This window comes from Sorex araneus, chromosome X (assembly GCF_027595985.1).
Source record: "Sorex araneus isolate mSorAra2 chromosome X, mSorAra2.pri, whole genome shotgun sequence".
Classification (NCBI taxonomy): domain Eukaryota; kingdom Metazoa; phylum Chordata; class Mammalia; order Eulipotyphla; family Soricidae; genus Sorex; species Sorex araneus.
In genome coordinates, this window is record NC_073313.1 from 117261232 (window position 1) to 117276442 (window position 15211).

The 15211-nt window shown below is 39.0% G+C and overlaps 1 non-coding gene across 1 annotated transcript; it reads left to right on the top strand.

The window, feature by feature from the left end:
* Positions 1-4622: 4622 nt before the first annotated feature.
* LOC129400420 (U6 spliceosomal RNA) lies at positions 4623-4729 on the top strand. Its single transcript, XR_008627663.1, has one exon. It is a non-coding gene; the product is annotated as a U6 spliceosomal RNA (small nuclear RNA).
* The last annotated feature ends 10482 nt before the right edge of the window (positions 4730-15211 follow it).

Here is a 15211-nt window from a genome sequence, read left to right on the forward strand (position 1 = left end):
TGTGTGTGGCATTTTTTCAGAAATTTTACAACCATTATTGTTTTAATCTCCACAAATAACATTCACCAATAAGTTGGTCTCCATTTTTAAGCTGAGGAAATTGAGACTTCAGAGGAAAGTAACTTCCTCAAGATCACTTGTAGGACCATCCCGGAAATTAGAGACATCATTTTTTGTTTTCCTTAAACTTTGGATGATAATATCATCTTTCCTTCTGTAGTCAGTCTCTTCTATGTCCCATATCTAACTAACCACAGAATAAAGATATTCCTCTATTAATACCCCTAGTGGATGTAGTGGGGGTCGGCCAGTGAGGTATTTATCTTGGGTAGGGTAGGGCGTCTGGGTTGGACCCCTCCCTCAGATGCCAGAGATTGGAGGACACAGACAGAGGATCTTGTTTCCAGGTCTCATTGAACCTAGAGCTAAGGTCGCAAAGTTCTGTTACCTGGCTTTGCGGGGCTTCACTCGTGCGTGAGGTTCGGCCCAAGTGTCCGGAGAGAAACCTGGAGGGTGGCGGTGGCTGGGTAGTGGATTTAGTGGGGGTCGGCCAGTGAGATATTTATCTTGGGCAAACTGGGAGCTCTTTGGCACTATTGCAGCAACGTGGAAAGATGCCGTCCTTGACAACATCGACGAGGAATACGATCAACTGGTTCAGCACCTCCATGTCTGTGCGAAGAATGCCGAGAGTGAGAAAGCCACAAACAGACGCCTGTCTTCGGAAACTCACGAGCCTCAGGCAACCACAAGCTAACGTCCGAGCTCAAAAAGCTGTGCAGAGATGCGATAAAGGAAGACCTCAAAGAGAGAAGAGCAGCAGTGTTGGCCAGTGCAGCAGAAGCCAGGAAAAGTATTCGCAACACCCGCCTGTCCGTTGCCAACTACAAGACCAAAATGACTGCCCTCCGACGTCCCGATGGATCTATCACATCCTCCAGAAAGGCAATAGAGAAAATTATTCATGACTTCTACTCGGATCTCTTTGACAGCCATGTCTACCTGTCCACATACCAAATTCCGCAGGATGGATATGTCGTTCCCAACGTTCTCCCTTCTGAAATCCGACGTGCCATTTCGTTGGTAAAGACACGAACAGCAACTGGTCCGGACAAGGTCAGACCAGAACACCGAAGAATCTGCCGCCAGTACTCATGAATACACTGGCCCGACTCCTCACACATTACCTGTCTGAATGCAAGGTTCCATCCCAGTGGAAAACCAGTAAGACCGTTCTGTTGTACAAGAAGGGAGACATCCACGACATCGGCAACTATAGCCCAATCTGCCTGCTGCCTGTCATCTACAAGTTGTTCACTCGTGTCATCCTGAATAAAATAGGCTGAACACTAGACGAAGGACAACCATGCAAGCAAGCCGGGTTCCAAAGGGAATTCAGCACGATCGACCATATCCACACAGTGACCAGACTCATTGAAGTTTTGCGAGAGTTCAGGATGCCGCTATGTCTAACGTTCATCAACTTAAAGAAGGCCTTCAATTCTGTTGAGACTGAGGCAGTCATCGAAGCCCTGGCCAAACAGGGAGTTCAAACTCAGTATATCAAAATCCTGTATTGTGGATTCACCACCAGGATCTCACCATTCTACAAGGAAGTGATCATTGATGTAAAGAGAAGGGTGTGGCAGCGTGATACCATTTCACCGAAACTCTTCAGTGCCGCCCTTGATAACCTCATGGGACGACTGGAATGGGAAGGAATGGGAGTGAAGATAGATGGTCGGCAATTACACCACCTCCGCTTCGCTGATGACATGGTTCTCATAACACCAAACATTAGCCAAGGGGCACAAATGCTGGCCGACTTTGACCACGAGTGTGGAATGGTCGGATTGCACCTGAATCTCAACAAGATGATGTTCATGAAAAACGAACTGGTCCTTGAAGCTCCATTTGCTCTCAATGGAATGAACATCTCCGAATGCAGCAGCTATGTGTACCTGGGTCGATAAATCAACTTGAGGAATGACTTGGTGCTGGAACTGCACAGGAGGAAGAGAGCAGCGTGGAATGCATTCAAGAGCGTCGAAGAGGTGGTTAAGAGAACGAAGAACCTCTGACTCCGGGCACATCTTTTTGATTCCACCATTCTTCCTGCACTAACATATGCCTCAGAGACCTGGGCCCTACGCAAACAGGATGAGAACGCTATTAGGGTATCTCAAAGAGGAATCGAAAGAGCTATGCTAGGAATATCATGTCTCACTCAAGTGAGAGAAGGAATCTGGAGTTCTGACCTCCGTCGATAGTCAAAAATCAGAGATGCTGTCTCGTTTGCCAAGGCATCAAAAATCAGATGGGCCGGTCATATAATGCAATTCAGAGATGACTCCTGGACAAGAGTTGTTACCAACTGGATTCCATGGGATGTCAGAAGACCTCATGGCAGCCCACCAACTAGATGGTCAGATTTCTTCGTCAAATCTCTGAATGAACGATTTGAGTCTCTTCCTGTCCCTGGAGCAAGCAGATATCATTGGGCTGCAACAGGGACAAATGGAGACGTTACTGGCGCCCACTCGAGCAAATCGAAGATCAACGGGGCTACAAGTGATACAAGTGAATACCCCTAAGCCCTACTGTCAAAAGAATATTACATGCAGAAGTCTTTTTGAATATTATTAGCATTATAATTTAATTGAATATTAACTGAATATTGTACACCCCTATCCACCCCCATGACACCAAAATCTCATGGTTCCTACCATGTTTTATTTATCCTATCTTCTCCCTTGCATTCTTGTCTGTCTCATTAGTCTCACCTGCCATTTTCTGTATGTAATCTCCAACCAAACCCATTTTTTAAATGAACCTTTAGTGTAAAGAAAAATATAATTATTTTCTTATTTTATTCTGCCTTTTCAAACAATGCCCAAGGCTGAAATGAAGATATGTGACATTCACATTCAAGTATGTCATCACTTTCCATTATAAAGAAACATATTGTCTTCTTTTCTTGATGCAGAAATGATTACACTTTGTTCTTCCTTTAAAAAGAAATTTTTTCTCCTCAACACACCAATGCCTTATGTGATCTATTACCCTCTTTATTTCATATGATTTGCATCACTTGGTTTTATGTACTTGATTTGAAAGTCTGATATTAAAGAACAGTTTCCTTTAAGAAAAAAGACTCCATAAAACTGCTACACCAGGGGCCGGAGCGATAGCACAGAGGGTAGGGCGTTTGCCTTGCACGCGGCCGACCCAGGTTCGATCCCCGGCAACCCATATGGTCCCCCAAGCACCGCCAGGAGTAATTCCTGAGTGCAAAGCCAGGAGTAACCCCTGAGCATTGCTGGGTGTGACCCCAAAAAGCAAAAAAAAAACCTGCTACACCATATTCCTGACTGGCATAAATGGGTTTAATTGTGTGCACACATGCCCACCCATACCACCCACAAATTCGTTTTTAAAATCAAGCCACAGTGCTTAATTGTTGGACCATTTTTAGATAGTTTCTTTACCAAGATAATCATGCTTAAATGGACCCTGCTTAAATCTGACTGGTACCTTTATAGAAAGTGGAGATTTGAACAAAGACTCTGGTAGAAGGAAGATAATGTGATGACAGAAGGTCATCTACTAGCCAAAGGTAGAAGTCTGGTGAGGCCCTTTTCACAGTCTCCTGAAGGATCCAATGATGCCAACACCTTCAACTCAGACTCCTGGCATCCAAAACTATTAGACAATAAATATAGGTTCTTTAAGGTTTGTGGTCCTTTGTTATAACAAGTCTTATCAAATTCATGTGACTTCACAGTACACAATTTTCATCTTGGTATCCAAAGAACTCCAAAGTGTGGTTCCAATTCTTTCTGAAATGTTCTCTTCCCCTACAGCTCTGTGATCACCCAAACTCTAATGAAACTACTTATTTGCTTCCTCATGCATGCCTTTCCTTAGTTCTTTGGTTCTTTAACATAAGATAAACATCTTTAATATAGGAACCACCAATCTGTTGCCATCCACCTATCTTTTGGGTCTATCTCAAATACCACAAGTTTTATAAACTGTCCAAGTAGTCTCACACCTAGAAATCCTCTAAGGTTAACTTGACAGATCTTGGTTTTAATCTAAGTCCATTGTTTATTGTTTTGTAGTCATGGATAAGACACTGACATCTCAGAGTTATCCCCGTTCATGAAAACAGTTACCCCTCCCTTACATTTTATTAGGACTGAGTGAGATCATGCATTTAAGGCACATAGAACACTAATTAGCACCAAGAAAATATTCTGAAAAAAATTTTTATCATTTTTAAATTAACTCAACTCCAATGATATTTGTGTAAAGTCCTAACATGCCACTTATCACATCCTGTCTTGTCCTGTTAGTGAGATTAATCATCATCATCATCATCATCATCATCCCGTTAATCGTCAAATTTCTCAATCGGTCTCAGTAATGTCTCCATTCATCCTAGCCCTGAGATTTTAGAAGTCTCTCTTTACTCATCCTTTCCAATGGTGCTGCATTGGAGGCTCTTCCAGGGTCGGGGGAATGAGACCCATCATTGTTACTGGTTTTGGCATATAAATACGCCATGGGGAGTTTGCAAGGCTCTCCCATGCGGGCAGGAAACTCTCGGTAGCTTGCCAGTGCTTGCTTCAGCAGCACATATACTAAAATTGGAACGATACAGAGAAGATTAGCATGAACCCTGCCCAAGGATGACATAAAAATTCGTGAAGCGTTCCATATTTTTATAAAACCAAGCTCCCGGAAATGGATTAATCACTTTATTTTATTCATTTTTGCTTTGGGGACACACTCAGCAGTGTTTGGAGATTACACCAGACTCTGAACTCAGAGATCACTCTTGGTGCACTTGGGAAACCATATGTGGTGCTGGGGATAGAAACCAGGTCAGCTATCTGCAAGGCAAATGCCCTACCTGCTGTCTTATCGCTCTGGCCTTGAAATCAATGACTTTTTATTTTTTATTGAATCACTGTGAGATAGAACCTTACAGAGATGTTCATGGTTAGGTTTCATTCATTCAATATTCCAACACCCATCCCTCCACCAGTGTACATTTCCCAGCACTAGTGTCCCAAATTTTCCTCCCATCACCCCCCACCCCACCCCAAACTGCCTCTATAGCATCACTATTGACTTAAAATAATCATTAACCATCTACTGCAGAATCAGAAGAGAGCTATCAATCTGTTAGTCCTCACTACCATGTCTGGGCCAGGGGAGGTTTCCAATCTGAAGCAAAATTCAAGTACAGGTTCCACACAAGGAGATTCCTTTCCACACATGGAGATTCTTGAGTTTCAACTGTATGCCAAAGGACCTACTGGCTTTTGTTTCTCAGAGGTCACCAAGTACATTTTTCTACCATCTGTAATAATTTTTTCTTTTAAATTAAGGTCACCGCTGTATAACTGAAATGCAAGCACAAAAGTTTGTAAGTCTGGAACTGTACCTCACGGTGATTCACTAATAAAAAATTTTAAAAAAAGATTTTTAAATAATAAAACCACTTCCACAAAGCAAAAAAATTAAGGTCACTTAAAAATAAACTTTTTTATAAATTACTACCTTTTCCAATTAAGTCATCCAGCATGAGTCAGACCTAGGCTTTATCTCCAACACCATTGCTGTGAGATGACAGATTGACCTTGAGACAGTTATCTTACCTTTTGAGACGTCATATTTACTTTGAAACAAACATTTTCACTTATATGAAGTTAGGAAAAAGTTCAAATGTTAAGACAAAAAAGTTTAAGCTACAATACTATGTAGAGTTAACAAATAAAAGGGCATTTTCGTAACAGTTTTGCTATTTATGAAGAGGGTCAATGAAGCAGTGATTGAATGGCTCACTGAGTTGTTTCATTAGAATTTCATTTTCACATGAAAATATGACCATTTAAAATTTTTTTTCAGGTGACAATGGACCAATTTGGTAACAGGAATTTGTGTTCCTTTTTATTCCATTTTGCTATGTTTTGTTTTGGGGCCACACCTAGTATTACTGATATAGGGACCCACTCTCAATTTTGTGTTTAGGGACTATACAGAACTGGAGATGGAACCAGGGGCTCCACATGCTAAGCATGCACTCCAGCCCATTGAGAAATTTTACGAGTCCCTAGACTTCATTTTTAACATCCTTTTCCTATATTTGTTATTGTCAAGACATATTCCTTGCCTCTAGCAGCACTTTCATATTTCCATCTCTCTGGACAAGGATATTTTAAGGGAAATGTGAATTTGGTCGAAGTGGGTAAGTTGGTACAGTGTCAGTTCCCTTACTGGTTGTGGCTAGAGGAGTGGGTTTGAAGTACATTGAACATTTTACAGAAGATATTTTAATAAGTTTCTATACAAAAGATTAACTGCATAGGGCCCAGTTGGCAAAATGTGACATATTGGAATAAAGTCCACTCTTTTGATATTTTATTAATTAAATAATTAATTTTTAAAAGACTACTAGACATTATGGTCTGTGGTAAGTGTGAGAGAGATACTGGTAGATCAGATGCTCTAGGGGAGATAATTGGTAAGCATTTATGTACAGACACCACTGAGAAGATGGAGGAGCAAGAGTGTATTTTTATTATATTTTTGAAATTGTATTTTATTTTGGGCACTATTATTAATAATGCTGTTAATAGTAGGGCTTCTTGCATAAATCATTCAGTACAACACCCTCTACCTGAGTATTTCTCTCCACCACTGTCCCAGTGTCCTCCATTTATTTCCCCATCATTTCTCCTTGTGGCAAGCTTCCTACTGAAGATCAGCTGTGTTTCTGTTGTCTTTGAGCATTTGCTATTCCCTTACTACGTTTCTTTATATTCCATCTATGAAAGAGATAATTATGTGTCTCTTCATCTCCTTTTGACTGAGAATTATTAATACAACAATATGTATAACCACAACTATACTATGCTTTGTCTCAACGGTTCCATTCTTAGTGAAGCAAACTATATTTTTTTAGTTTATTGTTTTTTATTAGTGAATCGCCATGAGGGTACAGTTACAGATTTACACATTTTCGTGCTTGTGTTTCCATCATACAATGGTCGAGAACCCATCCCTCCACTAGTGCCCATTCTCTACCACCGATGAATCCAGTATCCCTCCACCTCCCCCCCAATCCCATCTACCCCACCCTACCCTGCGTCTGTGGCATGGCATTCCCTTTTGCTCTCTCTCTCGTTTTGAGTGTTGTAGTTTGCAATAGGGGTATTGAGTGGCTATCGTGTTCAGTCTATATTCTACTTTCAGCACGCATATTCCTTCCTGAGCAGGTCCTCCAACCATATTTTACTTGGTGTTCCCTTCTCTATCTGAGCTGTCTTTTCCCCCCAGCATGTGAGGCCAACTTACAAGCCATGGAGAAAGCCTCCTGGTACTTATTTCTACTATTTATGGGTGTTTGTCTCCTATTCTGTTATTTTATATTCCACAGACTAGTGCACTCTTTCTATGTCTGTCTCTCTCTTTCTGACTCATTTCACTTAGCATGATATTTTCCATGTTGATCCACTTATATGCAAAGTTCATGACTTCATCTCTTCTAACAGCTGCATAGTATTCCACTGTATAGATGTACCAAAGTTTCTTTAACCAGTCATCTGTTCTCGGGAACTCGGATTTTTTCCAGATTCTGGCTATTGTAAACAGTACTGCGATGAACATATAAGTGCAGATGTCATTTTGACTATACTTTTTTGAAGCAAATATTTTTAATTAAGTCTCTGTTACAAAGTTATTCATAGCTGACTTTCAGACGTACAATGTTCCAACAATATCCCTCACCAAAGCCCACTTCCCTCCACCAATGTTCCAAGTTTCCCTTCCATGCCTCTGTGGCAGTCACAATTTTTCTTTTTCATTTTTTCTTTTATGTCCCGTGGTTTTCAATGGCTATTGATAAGGTATCCTGCAAATTACTTTAGTGTTACCTTCCCTATCTTATACTCTAATCACAGTGCCATGAATCCTATGAGAATGAAGACCACCTAGGATGAGGTTCTTTGGGTATTTGTTAATCTACTGGTATGTTTATTTATATTCCACAAATAAAAGATCATTCTGTGCATGTCTCTCTCCCTATGGCTAATTTCACTCAACATGATACTTTCCAGATCCTTCAACATAGCAGCAAATTGCATTACACCATCTTTTCTTATGCCAGAGCAATATTCTATTGTGTACATGTACCATAGTTTCTTTGTACATAATCTGTTCTTGGACACTTGGGTTCTTTCCAGATTTGGGTTATTGTGAATAGTGCTGCAGTGACATAGGAGAGCAATTTTTTTGCATTTTGGGCTTTAGGGGTACATTCCAAGAAGTGGAATTTCTGAATCATAAGGAAATTCAATATTTAGTTTTTGAGGTGTGTCCATATTGTTTTCTAAACAATCTGTATCGTTTGACGTTCCCCATCTGCAGTGCATGAGGATCCCTTTTCACCACACCACACCAATACTGCCTGTTTATCTTCTTTTTGATGTGTGTAATCTTTCTAACACTGGAGTGAAAGCACAGCGGGTAGGGTGTTTGCTTTGCATGCGGCCAACCCGGGTTCGATTCCTCCGTCCCTCTTGAAGAGCCCAGCAAGCTACTGAGAGTATCCCGCCTGCATGGCAGAGCCTGGCAAGTTACCTGTGGCATATTCGATATGACAAAAACAGTAACAAGTTTCATAATGGAGACCTTACTGGTGACTGGTCGAGCAAATCGATGAACAATGGGACGACAGTGCTACAGTGCTACAGTTAGTCTTTCTGGTGTGATACAATACATCATTGATGTTTTGATTTGTATCTCCATGATAATTAGTGATGCAGAGCATTTTTATATGCCTTTTGGCCACAGGTGTGTATTCTTTGAGGAATTTCTATTCATCCCTTCTCGTCAGTTTTGAAGATTTCTTTCTCATAAAGTTATATTAGTGCTTTATATATCTTGCATATTACCCCTTCATCAGATGAGTGGTGGGAAAACATTTTCTTCCACTCTGTGTAATGTCTTTGACTATCACTTCCTTTGAGATAAAGAAGATTCTTAATTTAGTATAACCCCATTTGTTTACATTTTTTTCTGTTTGCTTGGCCAGTGGTGTTTACTCTTTAATTGTGATTCTAACTCCAATGCCATGGAGAGTTCTGCTTATATTTTCTTCAGTGTAACATGGATTCAGGTCTTTCATCTATTTTGATTTGACTTTATGCATGGTGCTCAAAAGAGATTTGAATTCATATTTTGCATCTATGTGTTGAACAGCCTATCCTTTGTGGCACTTGATACAGGCTGTTTTAATTACTACAGGTCTGTAGTACTGTATGGAGTTAGGGATAGCTATGTCTCCCATCTTCTTTTTCTCTAAGGTTGCTTTGGCTATGCAGGGAGGGAGTTATTATTCCATATGAATTTAATGAGTTTTTAATATATTTCTTTGAAGAGTGTTATGGGTATTCTTACATGGACTATATTGAAGTAAATCTGTAGGATACCACTTTGTATGTAATTTCCTTCCTTAATCTTGCTGCTTTCAATATTCTATCTCTATCTTTGGCTTTCATCATTTTGCTTGTGATTGTCTTAGAGTATTTTTAATTGGGTCTCTTTTAGTTGGGACCATTTGGGCATCTTGAGTCTGAATGCATGTCCTCCTCAATTTCCTCTGGGAAATTCTCAGTTATGATTTCTTTGACTAACGCTTCTTCGTTGGAATTGCCTTCTTGCTCCTAAGGGACTCTGATGATTCATATGTAGTACTTCTTGAACACATCCCCCAAAGTCCTCTCATCTACTGTTCATTTGAGGATATTTTCCCATCCTCTGTTCTTTTCTATGTGCATCTCATCTTGGATCTCACTGGTTTTTATCCTCTGCTGCTGTTAGTCTCAGCCAAGGCCTTTCATTCGGATTTTCATTATCTCTACCAGATTCTTTAGTTCTGTCATTTATGGTTATAGTATCTGATTTGTGCTCTAATATTTCCTTGTGCTTTACTGAGTAGTCATACTATTGCTTCCTTGAGCTCATTAAACATTCTACACAGTTCCACTCCAAAGTGCTTAATTGGAGCTTATGTAGCTGAAAACTGTTGTGTCTTTAGGGTTACACTGTTCACTCTAAAGTTGATATATTTCATTTTTTGAAGTTAAAAGTTTATTTGTAACTGTTTAAAAATTATTTCTGTAGTAAAAGAAAATGACCCAAATACCTTTGCACATATATATGATTACAAGAATACAAGAAAGATTTATAGTTAATGGTAAATGAGGGAACATAGTAAATTTAATCTTTTGCAATCTTTACCTATATGTGATATATATCAATACATGTCATTGGTATATTTCTTTTTTAATTTATTTTTTGAATGAATCACTATGAGTGAGGTACAGTTATAGACTCACAAACTTTCGTGCTTACGTTTAAGTCATACAATGATCGGATACCCATCCCTCCACCAGTGTCCATTCTCCACCAAAATATCCCAGTATCCCTCCTCCCAGCCCCACCCGATCCCCGCCCACCCCACTACGCCGCTGTAGCAGAGCATTACCTTTTGCTCTCTCACTTTTTTGGTGTTGTTTGCAATAGAGGTATTGAGTAGCCATCATGTTCGGTCTATAATCTACTTTCAGCACGAATCTCCCATCCCAAGTGTGCCCTCCAAGCACTCTTTACTTGGTGGTCCCTCCTATATCTGAGCTGCCTTTTCCCCCAGCATGTGAGGCCGGCTTCCAAGCCGTGGAGCAATCCTCCTGGTACTCATCTCTACTATTCTTGGGTGTAAGTCTCCCATTCTGTTACTTTATATTCCACAAAAGAGTGCAATCTTTTTATGTCTGTCCCTCTCTTTCTGACTCATTTCACTTAACATGATACTCTCCATGTTGATTCACTTATATGTAAGTTTCATGATTTTATCTTTTCTAACAGCTGCATAGTATTCCATTGTGTAGATGTACCAAAGTTTCTCTTTTCTTTAATTCTTTATTAGTGAATCAACTGTGAGGTACATTTACAGACTTACAAACTTTCATTCTTGTGTTTCAGTCATACAGTGCTCAGTACCCATCCCTCCACCAGTGCTCATTCTCCACCACCAATGATCCCAGTATCCCTCCCAATCCCCACCCCCACCATATCCCCCCACACTATCCCCCCACTCCATCCACCTCACCCCACCCCGCCTCTATGTAAGGGTGTTCCCTTTTGTTCTCTCTCTCCTTTTAGGTGTTGTGGTTTGCAATATAGGTATTGAGTAGCCATCGTGTTCCTTCTATAGTCAACTTTCAGCATGCATCTCCCATCCCTAGCGGGTCCTCCAAACATCTTTTACTTGGTGGTCCCTTATCTATCTGAGTTGCCTTTCCCCCCAGCATGTGAGGCCATCTTCCAAGCCATGGAGCAATCTTCCTGGTACTCATCTCTACTATTTTTGGGTGTTAGTCTCCCATTCTGTTACTTTATATTCCACAAATGAGTGCAATATTTCTATGTCTGTCTCTTTCTTTCTGACTCATTTCACTTAGCATGATACTCTCCATGTTGGTCCACTTATATGGATATTTCATTACTTCATCTTTTCTAACTGCTGCATAGAATTCCATTGTGTATGTACCAAGTTTCTTTAACCAGTCATCAGTTCTCAGGCATTCGGGTTTTTTCCAGATTCTGGCTATTGAAAACAGTGCTGCAATGAACGTACAAGTGCACATGCCATTTCTACTATACTTTTTTGCTTCTCCAGGGTATATTCCCAGAAATGGTGTTGCTGGGTCAAATGGGAGTTCAATTTCTAAGTTTTTGAGAAACGTCCATACGATTTCCAAAAGGGCTTAACCAGTCAGCATTACTACCAGCAGTGAAGGAGAGTCCTTTTCTCCCCACATCTGCGCCAACTCCAGTTGCTTTTGTTCTTTTGGAAGTAGGCCAGTCTCTGTGGTGTGAGATGGTATCTCATTGTTGTTTTGACCTGCATCTCCTTGATGATTAGTGATGAAAAGCATTTTTAATGTGCCTTTTGGCCACTCAGATTTGTTCTTTGAGAAGTTTCTGTTCATTTCATCACCCCATTTTCTGATGGGGTTGGCATTTTTCTTCTTGTAGAGTTCAACCAGTACCTTATATATCCTTGATATCAACCCCTTATCAGAGAGGTATTGGGAGAATATCCTTTTCCATTCTGTAGATTGTCTTTGTATTCTGGTCACTGTATCTTTTGAGGTGCAGAAGATTCTTAGTTTAAAATAATTCCATTGGTTTATCTCTGTTTCCACTTGCTTGGTCAGTGGAGTGTCATCTTTGAAGATACCTTTAGCTTTAATATCGTGGAGGGTTTTGCCGACCTCGTCTTCAATGCACCTTATGAATTGTGGTCTGATGCTGAGATTTTTAATCCATTTTGATCTGACTTTTGTGCATGATGTTAGGTAGAGGTCTGAGCCCGTTTTTTGCATGTAGCTGTCCAGTTTTGCCAGCAGCATTTGTTAAAGAGGCTTTCCTTGCTCCACTTCATATTTCTTGTTCCCTTATCAAAGATTAGGTGATCATATATTTGAGGGTGTGTGTCAGGATATTCCACACTGTTCCATTGGTCTGTGGCTCTCCCTTTGTTCCAGTACTATTTTTTTAATTGCTGTTTTTTATTTTCTATTAGTGAATATGCTTTTTTAATTATTACCACTTTGTAGTAGAGTTTGAGGTTGGGGAAGGTGATGCCTCCCATCTCCTTTTTCCCGAAATTGTTTTAGCTATTCGTGGGGTTTGTTGTTCCATATGAATTTCAGGAGTGTTTGATCCATTTCTTTGAAGAATTTCACTGGTATCCTTATAGGAATCGCATTTAATCTGTATAGTGCTTTGGGGAGTATTGCCATTTTTTGACAATGTTAATTCTCCCTGTCAGTGAGCAGGGGATATGTTTCCATTTCCTCGTGTCCTCTTTTACTTCATGAAGTAGAATTTTGTAGAATCTTGGTAAGTTTCTGTACTGCTTTCCCACTGCACTTATTGCAGGTGTGTGAATTTATGCCAGAGTCCAACTGTGCTCACTGTGTGTTATGAATAGGGCAGTATTGCATGAATGCAGCCATGTGTTTCTGGGTGCACGAATGGTGCTCATTTGTCAAAAAGATCCAAATTAGAAAAGAAGCCAAAATATCTACAAATGGGTAGAGGATCTAAAGAGACATTTTCCCCAGGTATTTTAAAAACTAGAAAAAAACAGTGCTTGCAGGAATGTAGAGAAAAAGAAAGCATCATATACTATTGGTGGGATAGTAAATTGGTCCAGCCATTAAGGAAAATAGAACTCACAAAATATTAAAAATAAATATGCTATAGGTTCCAACTATTCCACTCCTCCAAATTGATGCAAAACTTGAAAATTACTAACTAATAATGGTATATTTGTACTCCTATGTTTATTGCAGTGCTATTTACAGTAGTGAAGATACAGAAATATTACAATAACAGGTAGTGAAAAAGAAAATGATGAAACTTGCCCACTTTGCTAATGGAATTGAACAGGGTGTACTCTTGGTTATGTCCTCAAATTAAATTTAAGGAGGCAAAAATGTTTCATATATATGTATATTTGTTATATATAAACATTTTATATATAATACATATATGATTTATGTAATATATAATTGTATACTATGCAGATTTAAGAAAAATGAAATCATGCAGTTTATTGTAACCTGAATGGAATTGGAGGGCTTCAGGCTAACTTACATAAGAAGTAAATGGACAAATACCAGATTATTTCACTCATCTATGGTATATAGAGAAACAAGACAAAGGAATGAACAATAGTCATGAATGACAAAGCCTTGGATTTTGAGTAGGAAACATAAATAACCAAGAAGGAGAGCTGAGAAGTATTTAGATGGACAAGAATTGACATAGAGACAACGGGGAAGGGTCTTGGGTTCTTTGATGCTAATTAAAGTGTAGTACAAGAATAGCAAAACCACAAAAGTTATCACTACTGTAGCCATGTTACCTAATATACAATTTAAAATTATATCATTGAATATATGTGGTCAAAGATGTTGCTCCATATTAAAGTACGTGTTTCACACATATAAGGTTCTGGGTTTGATCCCTAGTACAAAAGATAAAATATGTGTGTTAAAATATATGAGAAGAATGAGGGATCATAAACAACTTATCCGAAGTGATTTTTATCTCTGGGAAGTGACATTTCAGGGTATATGTTAGTTGCTTCCTTTTACTTCATTTTTCACACTTAACACAAGACATGTATTTGTTACTTCGCTGGGAAAAGAATAAATCTATTTCCATAGGATGAAAACAATTGGGAAAAAGAAAATAATGTTTCGTTTCATTTTTAAAAAACTATGCATGAATGGATTTGAAAACAACTAGAAGCAGAATAATGTAATAGCTATTGAAATAGCCTACGTATACTATGGAGATCTCTATAGTATCTGGATAGTATCTGGATAAGATTACAGCTAATAAAGCAGAAAGGCTTGCAATGTTAAAGATAAATTTAAATAAGGAATTGAGAACCCTCAAAAATTTGGAGGTTCAGATGTGTACATGTACACAGTTCCAATGTCATGCTTTCCCAACTTTATAGAGGCATAATTGTTACATATATAAGAATTGTATAAATTTAAGGTGTATAACTATATGTTTTGCATGACAATGCATTTTATATACATAAACCATGTAAATAATAATAATAATCACAAGCTGTCACTTCATATTATTATTTTTATCTTTGTGATAATACATTCTACCTTCATAGCAAAATGTAAATATGGAGAATAGTACTGTTAAATTAGTTATCATTCTATATATTAGTCCTCCATAAAATATTCACCTTGCATGTCTGAAGCTTTATTTCCTCTTATCAACATCTTCCCATTGAGATATCCATGAAAGTTATTATTTGGTTCTTGTCAATATCACTGTGTTTTTTGCCTCTTCAAATTTGGTTTGAGCACACAACCAGGAGTAAATCCTGTTCACTGCCATTAGCAAAGTGAGCAAGGTTCATCATTTAATTTTTCACAAACAACCTTGCCAAACCTTAGGCTAAACATAGTTCCTCTGTTCAAAGAAAGAAAGAGAATGTTCTGTTTGTTTTTGCCAAAAGTGGTGGAAACTTCTATCACGGATTTGTTCTGGAGCCACTTTCAACAGTGAAGCTACTATATCAATTCTAATT